Raw genomic sequence first — 10997 nt, forward strand, 5'->3', positions numbered from 1 at the left:
TTTTCTTCTGTTTGACTATTTAAGTGTGCTATTTAAGGCCTATTTTGCATTTTTCATTTCCTTCACTGTATTTGTCACCTCTAGAATTTCATTTCAAAAATAATTTATGTCTCTTTGTTGATCTTCTCATTTTGTTTATGTATTTTTTCCTAATTTCATTGTTATCTATTTGTGTCCTTTTTTTAGCTTACTGAGATTCCTTGAAACAATAATTTTGGATTCCTTGTCAGGCAATTTATAGAACTCCATTTTTTCTAGGACAGTTATTAGAAAATATGTGTATTCTTTTGCTGGTGTCATATTTCCTTGTTTTTTTAATGTTCTTTGAAGTCTTGCATTGCTACCCTCACATTTAAAGAAGAAATCACCTTTTCCAGTTCTTACTGACTGGCCCTGGGAAAGAAATACCTTCATCAGTGAGCCAGGTTGGGGATTCTGAAGCTCTCTCACACCTTTTCTGTGGATGTAGTCACTCCATCCTTCATGTTCTCTTTTGGGAGAAAATTCTTAAAAATTCAAGAATTTTCCAAAACCAGGTCTGGTATTGAGAGTCTTCTGTTTGTTTTCCCTATGGCAGTGCCTTGAAATGCTTAAGTTTGTCTGCCTTTCTCCAATCCTGCAGAATGAAGCTGGCTGACTGCATGTGCTCATGAGCTTGTGTGCAAAGGCTCCCACTCGTTGTTGAGGGAGTGCACATGGGAAGTAAGCCACCAGGAATATGGGTGAGGTGTGTAGAACATTGAAGGTGCCTGTGGGCCAGTTGGGAGGAGAGGGTCTGTGGGTGAGGCACTCCAAGTCGCTTATGGGTGGTCCTCCTGATGGAATTCATGTGGTTGTTAGTTGGACACAAGGTCCTTTTTTGAGTTTCTAGCCCAGCCTCTGCTTCCTGGCCTCCCAGCCTCCCCCAGCCACTTAGCCACACTGATCCCTTCAGTGTGGGGAGATGAGAAAGAGATGGGACTCTGAGGCAGTGCCCTGAACAACTGGCATAGTCAGGATCATTATGCTTTCACTTTCCCCTATGAGAGGTATCATGGGCTGTGGGGCTTTCTCTTGTCACTAAGCTGTGCCACCTTGGGCAAGTGGTGAAAAGGGTAAAGGGAGACTGGTTTTCTTCCCTTTTAATGTATTATTAGAATGTATTTTTTGAAACTTCTCTGCTGGGCTCCCAGATACCCACAAAGGTATTCTTTGTGGTTCCTTTGTGCACTATGGTTGCACTATGGGGAGGTGGTGACAAATAACTTCTATTTTGACATCTTGCTGATGTCACTCCTCTAGGAAGATGACACATTCCTACCAGTTGCTATGTAACTGACTGACAGAACTTCATTGTGAAAGGAAGATATTTTCTTGCCCTATTGACTTGAGAGCTTGGATATATGACTTGCTTTATGCTACGGAAAGTGTTCATAAGTAATAGAGGCAAAGTTGGAGGAAAAGTGTTAAGACCTTTCTCATGAATTGTCTATGCTCTGTTTCCTTCTGCCAGGAGGAAGTGGTACTTTTAGCCTGATGGTTATCTGATCACAGTTGTAACCAAGACAGTAGAGGAGAAAATGATTCTTCTTGAAAATGCTTTGAACATTCTTGTACCTTTTCTAAGTAGCTTGTCAAGTTTCTAACAAAACAAAAATATAAATTTTGACATTTTGGGGGACTATATGTATTATATTTTTATCAAACGGGTGATAACTAACATTTTCCCAGCATTGCATCTTCCAGTCACTGAATATGTGTGTGTGTTTTTTTTTTCTAGCCTCAATAATGATTTATAGTTTTTCTCCATATCTTTTGGTAGATTTATTTATTGGTATTTTTGGTGCTTTTAAAATTAACTTTTAAAAATCTCATATTCTAACTCGTCATAGTTAACAAATAGAAATACTGATTTTTTAAAATACCAAGTTTGTTCAGTAATTTTGCTAAATTAACTTGTTTTAATAACTTATCTATAAATTATTTTATATTTTCATGTACACAATCTGCCTTTTCCTCCCTTGCCACACACACAGAATGTAGCAACAGTTTAATTTATACCAGGTGTTCAACACCTACTATTAAATGGAACAAAATTCTAAGTGTTTCTTAATCAAGACTGGGAGTCTTTTTCAAAATAACCATTTCTGCATCTCATCTGCTCTCATAGGTTTGGGCTAGGGCCTGAGCACATTTATTCTAAAAAATTTCCCAAATTATTCTGATGCAAAAACCTTGGTGTGAAACACTCTTCTATATCAATAAAATAAAATAAAATACAAATACATTTTCTGTATAATTCAAGTCCTGAATATATTTTGCTCTCAAATGTCTGAGAAGCTGATGCAAGAACATTCATTGTTTTGGACATATTTGTTTACATTTCCTTTTATCCTTGATTTGATAAGGATACACTATAAAAACCAACCAATCAAAATGTAGATATTAGATTTGTTTGTAAGAAGAAAAGGGGATTTAAATATGAGATTCTTTAAATCATTTAAAAGAATTGTGGCAGAGCTAGCTAAGAAATGGATGTGTAGAGAAGAGGTGGCTGAATGTTTTCTCTGTTGGCTGAAACCTCCACAAATAACAAGCTACAATGAGTAAATCATTTTTTAAATGGATGAGACTAGGAATCCAGATGTTTGGAAGCAAGATACTAGCTGGTAATGTGCTATAGCCCATCATCCAGCCCCTTCCTGAGGGAAATGATAGCAAAGCCAGACTCTCTGCTTTCTAAATATCCTCTAGAAACCAATCTTGTTGTCACCAACATCACAACTTTGTTTCAGCTGGCAATTTACCAACATCTGCTTGGCAAGGACTCTTTTCCCTTGACTCTCAGATATATGTGTTTTCCCATTTTGAAGCACTGAACCCAACACATAGCAAGAAGAGAGTATTGAAGTCACAACGACTATATGCCAATTTATTTGCAGAAAAACCTCTGATCTTCTTATTTAAAGTATTATTCTTACCTTCACAATCTTGGCAGTATAAATTATCAGTGTGTACTTCGCTGCTTGGAGTAATCTGAAGGAAAGAAAACATATGCATTTACATCTATTCAGGTAGCCTTTCACAGTTATTTTGAGTTTTGCAAAGAAAATGGGACAGGTGCTATAGTGCTACATTACAGAATATCAAATATTGTGCTTTACTAGCATTTCAACCCCAAGGGTTTATAAATTTTAAAAATGAGATTAAATGGTTGGCAGAGGGAGAGTTTATTAAATGTACAAAATCATCAATAACATCCATTACATTTAGATTGGAACATGGTCAAGCACATCTTTTCAGTTCTTTGACCACTTTTATGATTGTCAAACTTATTCAATCATTTGTTGAGTGCAAAAGTTGTATTTATTAGGAAGCAGACAGAGTGTTTCTTTGGCTGCTTATAGTCCAAGTTGGACAGATAAATCGCTTCAGCATTGCACAAGCCAGCTGAGAGATAATTAAGTCATTTGAATGTGAGGTTTCTTGGCTTCCCTCTCTCATTTTTTCCCTTGTCTCTTCTTGGAAGCAAAAACCACGAATCTTGTCCCATGTCCTTCCCCTGACTGTTTTTAACATTCCCTTTTCCTCCCTGAAGTAAGGGCATAATATTTCCTCTTATTGAAGAAAAAATATTGAGAAAAATTACTAGCAAAGATTCATAAAGTGAACCTTAGATAGCTGTAGACTCTGTAAATATGTCTCTTAACCTTGTATGATCTCAAAATAATCTATTTAAGCATCATTTCTTTTTTAGAATGTAAATTATTTCAGGACACAGATATAGCTTATTCATCTTTGCATCCTTAAAACCTAATATAATAGGTGATAAGGAAATTCTCCTCAAACAAAACTGAACTGAAGATCAAATAGTAAACTTTTTAATTTTATGGATAAAGAAACAGACCCAGAAGTTGAAGTGATTTGCCCAGTTCTAAGATAGTCAGTGGTAATGTCCTTCTACTTTGCTGAAGAGTTAAAAGCCAGTTTTTTCTTTTTTTTTTTTTTTTTTTTTTTTTTCCCTCTACCTGGGCTGTGCAAACTCATCCCAAGAGGAACACATAAAGCATATGAGGCCACTTGGAGACATCATAAAAGATTTTGGGCAGTGGAACAATCATTTGGCTGGTGATCCTTGGATCTCCACATTTTGTTCTCATAGTCCCAGATGGTAGCATGATTTCACATGCCCAGTGTCTGGCTAAATGATTCTGTCCAAATTCAATGTCAAGAATATAAAATGATGTGATCTGGGAGGGACAAATAATTGGAACCGACTACATAAATAATATGTGCTCTTTTAATTAATGAAATAGAATTGTATCTAGCTATACAAAGCCTAAGTGCAGATACATTTTATGATTGTATATCCTCAAATCTAAGTAACTTTAAACATTTAAAACTTTAGGTGTTTAAAGGTATTTAAAATATTTTTGCTGTACCCAATTAAATTCTGTCACTTTCCCTTATGTATGTAATATACTTATCTCTATACATTAATAAGTGTTGTGTTAACAATATTAAACATCTTAAAATTAATGGTGCTATTTAGTTGTTTCTTACACATGTATTCAAATGTCAGTATTTCATTACTCTTAGCCTCATAGGTGACACTGTCTTCTAAGAAATTACTTTGGGGTGTTTTATTACAAGTTAATTTCTGTTGAATATTTGAAATGGTTTTTCTGTGTAAGTAAAGGTTTGACTTACTTTCCATAAAAATAGAGTGTACTATTTGAATACAAGATATTGGTTGTTTTCCAAAAAATCAGTGTCAAGTAGTTAGTTCATATCTGAGCTATAATATAGTATTGTTCCTGTTTTGACTGCTGCTTTGACTTAAACAGAATCATTCCCCATTTTATTGCCAACAAATGTTGAATTTGGAGATAGAATTACATACATTGGATTAAATGCAGTACACAAATAAATACAGTATGCTGCTGTTTAAGGACTGCTGGTGCAATCTGCTGCCAATTCCTGAAACATTAAATTCTACTACTCCTCTACTAAATAATAATATAGGCTTGAGGTGCACTGGAGAACAGGAGCTGGTACAGCTATTGAAATCAACAGACTCAGGCATCGAGTCACCAATTTGGGCTGGAAACTTGCCAAGGTAGATTTTATTTTATTTTTAAACTACTGTTAAAGCTGGCAGAATTAAAACGTACACACACACACACTCTACAAATAGGGACAAAAACGAATATGAGTTACGGGTGTTTGGGACTTTGAGATTCCAGTTTATTCTCATATAATCAATCCTAAAGCTCTTTTTGGACAATTTTCTTGTCCTTGCCATTGAGATACTTAGTTACATGCATGGAACTACCTTGATATGTTTTATGTAACTTTTTTTTTTTTTTCTGGCTAAGGCCAGTATATTTGTTCAGGTCTATATGATAGCTTCTAAGTTGGTACAACTCCACTTCAGATTCAGACAATTAAAGATCAGGAGAAACTTTATATAAACAAAATAGTTGCAAAAATATGTCAGTGTATTTTTTCCCTTAATAAGCAAGGTAAAATAGATTTGAAATGTTTATCACCTTGGTGCTTTATGGTATTTGAGTAGAATTTAGCAAGAGCAGACATTCTTGGCATTTCCATGAGCTTTTATTTCTATTATCTCCAATACTTTCAGATTTCAAAGAACAGTTTTGGTGCTAATTACCAGATTTTGACTTTTACGAAAACCCCACACCACATGTCCTGATTTTATACCCAGTTGCATGTGGAATCTGAAATGTGGTTTTATCAAAATAAACTCACACTTTGGTGTGTGGAATTTCACTTGTAAAGTAGAGATCATAATTTCAAAAACAAACACAATTTGCACTTGGTTTTGCTTGAAAAAATAAAACGCTTGGCTGTGATCAGATGAAAAATGTTTTACTCAAGTACTGGCTTTTCTCTGAAAATCTCCCGTGGTTGTAGCCAAGTGGTCGTGAACAGCATCATCTTCCAAGCAAGCACCTTGGCATCTCCTTATTTAATTGGTGTATTTTAGAGGGTTTTTTTCCTTAAAATTATTTTATTCTTTTTTAGCAGTCTAAACGTTTATTCTATCATTTCCTACTTATTTGGGTCAAGAGCAGTGCTTGTGAGGACCAATTAAGGGAAGAAAAAAAAATTCTTAAATTACTAATTGAGTCAAAGAAAAGAATTAAATATACTGTTTTATGATGCAGAAATATCCAGTTATGTCCCCGAGAGGCAACTGATGTCACAGAAGACAGACCTGAATTTGAATTCTAGCCCTGCCACCCAGTTTCTCTTTTGCCTTGAGCAAGTTATATAATCTCTTAAATTCCAAGCTTTCTCGTCTTGTAAATGGCAAAAACTAACAGAATAAGTTTGAAGATGGGTTGAGAAATGAGACATGGAGAGCCCCTAGTTACATGCTTAGAACATAGCAGATACTCAGAGAAGCTGCTGGTGTTTGGGATGGCATTTCAAGTCCATGGCGGAAAAATAAAATAAAATAGAATCAGAACACTTGAGTTACTTAGATTTTAAAGTTTTTTTTTAATTTAAAAATTATTTAATTTTTATTATTTAATTTTTTAAAGATACAGTTCTCACTATGTTGCTCAGGCTTGTCTCAAACTCTTGGCCTCAGGTGATGCCCCCACCTCAGCCTCCAGAGTAGCTGGGATTACAGGTGTGAGTCACTTCACGGGGGAGATTTTAAAGTTTTTATACGTAAAATTGAAAAAACAGTTTGTGCCATTATTACCTATCGTCAACTCTATCAATAGTTTTTGTTTGTGTTAAGCATTAAAGCTATTCGAAAATAATTAGTCCTCATGATCCAACAGGCTCATAACACAGAAAGAGAAGAATGCAAGAAAGGACCATGCATTTTATCATTTACAAGGCACACAAGACATCCCTGGATGCCTCTGAGGAGAGTAGAGAGAGGAAAAAATTGTAGAGTGTGGTCCTGTTGTCAGCAGGGTTGGGTGGAGAGCCACCTCTAGTACTTATCGCTGTGAATCTTTCGGTAGGTCAATCAACCTCCCAAAGAGGAATAGTCGCATTTGTCTTGATGAGCTATTTTGAGAATCAAATGAGAAAATCCATTCAAAGTCTTAGCAAGGTCCCTGGCACATGATAAACATACCAGAGGTGGTTTAGCCCTCACCATGATTATTAATCTGTCTTTCATTTAGGGGGTTCTTTCTTAGAAGCATCTATCTACCTTTCTGGGAAGAACACAAAATGGAATAGAATATACAATTTTGCTTTTAAAGTTCCTCTTTCTATCCAAGATCTTTATCATTTTACGTTACCATTGTTCTGAAAAGCCCATGGCTATAGAGAGAGCTACCTTTCATTTTGAGAGGAATGATTGGGTCTCAATTCATTGAATTACTTGAACATAATAACAAACTTCCAGTTTCTTTATTTCTTCATCTTGGACATCATGTAGCAATGCGTACACAAGTAGCCTTAGGTCTTCGGACTCCATCATGAACAACCTTTTTATGAGTCCGTGGTTAAACTCTTTATGAGATTCATCAAAGTGAGTAACACTGCTAGTCCTGTAAGAGTCTCTTACCCCATGAATGATTTATAACAAAGAGAGCTACTTTATTAAAAGGTTCTTGTGCTTCGGAGTCTCTTGTGAGCTCAAAGAGCTAAGAGTTTCCATTATTACATTAGAAGAAATACATGTTAATTCAAGATAAATTTAAAAAGCTTTGGGAAGTTTATCAATTTGTTGTGTAGTCCCATCTTTTAAAAATATTCCTTTCCCTTTGTTCCTTTAATCATTTTCATGTGTTCATTTAATTAATACTTCCTGCATGTTACAATGTTCTTGACCTTGCTAAACAATAAGACTGGTGGAACCTCTGCCCTCGAAGAGTTGCTAATGGTTCTCAAAGGGAGCTGCACATCAGCATCAGTGGGGATTTGTTTTAAGGGAACCAACATGTAACCATTGTATCAGAGTCTTTAAGGTATGGGTGAAGAACTGAGGCAGAAGGAGCCTACTTCTTTGATGGATCTAAAAAGAAAGCCATTTGGGTTGGACTACAGTGTTCAAGAGGTAGAGGGTAGGAGATGGCTATATTAGAGAAGCAGAGTCTGACCTCAGGCCAACCTCCCCACTTTCAGAAACTGTTACTTAACTAACACTAGATTCAACAAAACACTTATTCAGATTATGAAGTGCGATCCTTTTCAATTTTATAATGAGTGGGGTATTAAAAATATTTTTGAAGAACTCATGCTTCATTTCAAATATATGTTGCAATTTGAAATCTGCTAAATGTGGTCTTAACATCAATTTTTCAAAACAGGGAAAAGGAGCCCTCAAATGTCCATAGTAAAATTTTCTTAATCGCTTGAACTACAGATGTCCGTTCTTTTCTGTCCCTTCCCTTGCAACATTTTCCTAGCAGAATGTTTCATACATTCAAATGTCATCTATTACTAACTCTAGGTTATGAACACACACTTCTCTTTTACTTGGCTCTTTATATAAAATTTTCCAAGTCCATTGGATCATTTATTATGTGGCCTCGATGTCATCACCTAGTTACTACAAAGGTGGAATGAAGGAGTAGAGTAAACTGACAGTAAGCTAAGTGTGGGATTTTGGGAATTAATTAATATCATTTTGGTGTGAATATTTCTTGAATCTTACTTAAAATTATATCTAGGTCTTTAAGATCTCAGTTTATCCATCTTATTATTTGTCTTTTTATTGTCTAGTAGTCACAAATATCTTCAGTGTTTCTCTATTGTCATTTTAAGTAGTTCAGTGATAAAGTACAAAATATTTGTTTTCAAAGTTTCATAGATTTCACTTCCTTCTTAGCTTAATTATAAACTAGCTAAAATAAAATCAAAAGGGAATAAATAGGTAACCCTTCTTTTAATCCAATATCATTTAGACCATCTTACTATTTGGAGATGTGTTTTTTACTATCAATGATTTTTTACAGTAGTCAACAACTTAACATTTTTTGAGCACCTCTATTCAGAAAATAATTACTTTTATTATGATAAATCTCCTCAACTCATGCTGTTATTCCTTTTTACATGAGTTGGAATATTATTAATATTTCACATTAATGTCATATTTAATAAATGACTTAGAGAAAGGTTTTGATCAGAAAAACTGTACATGATAATTCTATTCTTGCAGACCAACTGTATAATTTATAAATCTTCATTACACAAAATATTCGGAATGATCAAGTCCCATTAATTCATGTAAAAATATTTAGCATTCTGGAATAAATCTTTGAAACATCCAAAAAAATATATCTGGGTAAATTTTTGAGTTGTGATGCTTTTAATCTGCAGTCATAATGTGGATCTGGCATCATTTGATTGCATAATTAGAAGAAAAGATGGATGCATGAAAAGTCATCTAATGGCCTATTAGAACATTGCTTTGTTTGATTCTTTAATATGGAATGAAATGTATATTGTAAGAAACTACTGAAACATATTTCCTTGGCTAAAATTCAAGAATGTTTATATGATTGGAGAGTTATTTTTCCCGGAGAGTAAAGTTTAATTGTAATCAGATGTTCATCTAGAAGCACAAAGATAGTAATAGTATTGTTGGAAATGGTATTTAAATGTTTGCCTTATATTCAGCCTCATGTAGAACCACACTCATGTTCAGAATACATAGATGAACAAACCTTGCTTTTACGTGTCTTTTTAATCAAATTTCTTCCTGGGCTCTAAGTGCCAGCTCTAGAAGCTGAAATGAAGTTCCGTAGAGAAGTCCAAGAAGTCACGGTAGTACCTGCTTACTGTTTCTGAACCTCAGTGTAAGGGGTGCTGAGTCATACAACTCCATTGAACTGTATTTGAATGATGCTCCCAGTTGTGCAATATAGCAGCATAACTTTAAAGAGCACTTGGCTTTTGTGGCACACTCAAATCTCTGATTTTTCACACTGCTGAAAAGACTTTTTTTTCCAAATTTCAGTTATTTATTAATCAGTGTAATTTCTAGTAGATTACTTCAACATGATTTCGTGCATTTAGAAGAGAAATATTTCTTGGTTAAGTGGAAAATTGTGCGGAGAGCTTCTGGAAGACCTTCATTCTAAAGCAGCTTTAGAGCGAAACACTTCGTTTAGAAATCTGGACCTTTTTTCTTCATTTTCTGTAATCCACATTCACTGAGTAGAACTTGTATTGATCATTGGGACCCAGTTTCTTCCAGGGCTCTGGGTTATTCTTTCTGTCCCAACTAACATCTGGATCGAACAATGCCAGACTCAAGAGATACAGTGCTGCTCCAGTACCTCCAGCTCCAATAAGTACAGAGGGAGATCAAACTCGGATGCTTCTTGGCCTGACTGATGATCTGGCGGAACATGTTTGCGACAGAGGCCTCCAATTGGAAAGGAGAGAACCAGCATTGCCACCAGGCCCTGGGCTAAGTAGTATCTGCACTCAAAAAGACTGGTTTTAATGTATTTTTAAATGTTATAGTATAGTTAATGGGCTATCAGGTAAATCTATGAGCCATATTCCTCTACTTAACTGGAGGAAGTGTAAAGAAAGAGATATACCTGATAATAGAGAGACTGGTAGATTTTAGAAAACAAAATGGAAGAGAAAGTTAAGTGAACAGAATGCTCATGTTGGAAACTGAAGGAAGAATGAATTAAGTTTTATCAATTCGACCTTCTTAAATCTCTTGATTTGGTCTGTTTCCTTCCATACCTCCTTGCTGCCACACCACCTTAATTTTTTTTTTTATGTCTATTATTTCTGTAATTGTTCTCACAGCCTCCAATCTTAACCCAATCTTACTTGCTGCACTCTGCCTCCAGATTGATTTTTTCAGGATAAAAATCCAAATACATTAGTGGTGCCTTCGGGTTCCTTTATGACCCAACTCTGCTTATCTTTCCAGCTTAAATTGCTCCAAGCATTCTAGGATTCAAAGCATCCTTATTTGGAGTTTCCCTAACATTGATGTTCTTCCTTCCCTTGAGTCCTTTAAAAACTCCTTACCATTAGTTAATATG

General features: G+C 35.2%; 1 pseudogene; it reads right to left on the reverse strand.

The window, feature by feature from the left end:
- Positions 1-10093: 10093 nt before the first annotated feature.
- LOC119624799 (cytochrome c oxidase subunit NDUFA4-like) lies at positions 10094-10339 on the reverse strand (annotated as a pseudogene).
- Between the last annotated feature and the right edge of the window lie 658 nt (positions 10340-10997).

Source organism: Chlorocebus sabaeus, chromosome 8 (assembly GCF_047675955.1).
Source record: "Chlorocebus sabaeus isolate Y175 chromosome 8, mChlSab1.0.hap1, whole genome shotgun sequence".
NCBI classification, from domain to species: domain Eukaryota; kingdom Metazoa; phylum Chordata; class Mammalia; order Primates; family Cercopithecidae; genus Chlorocebus; species Chlorocebus sabaeus.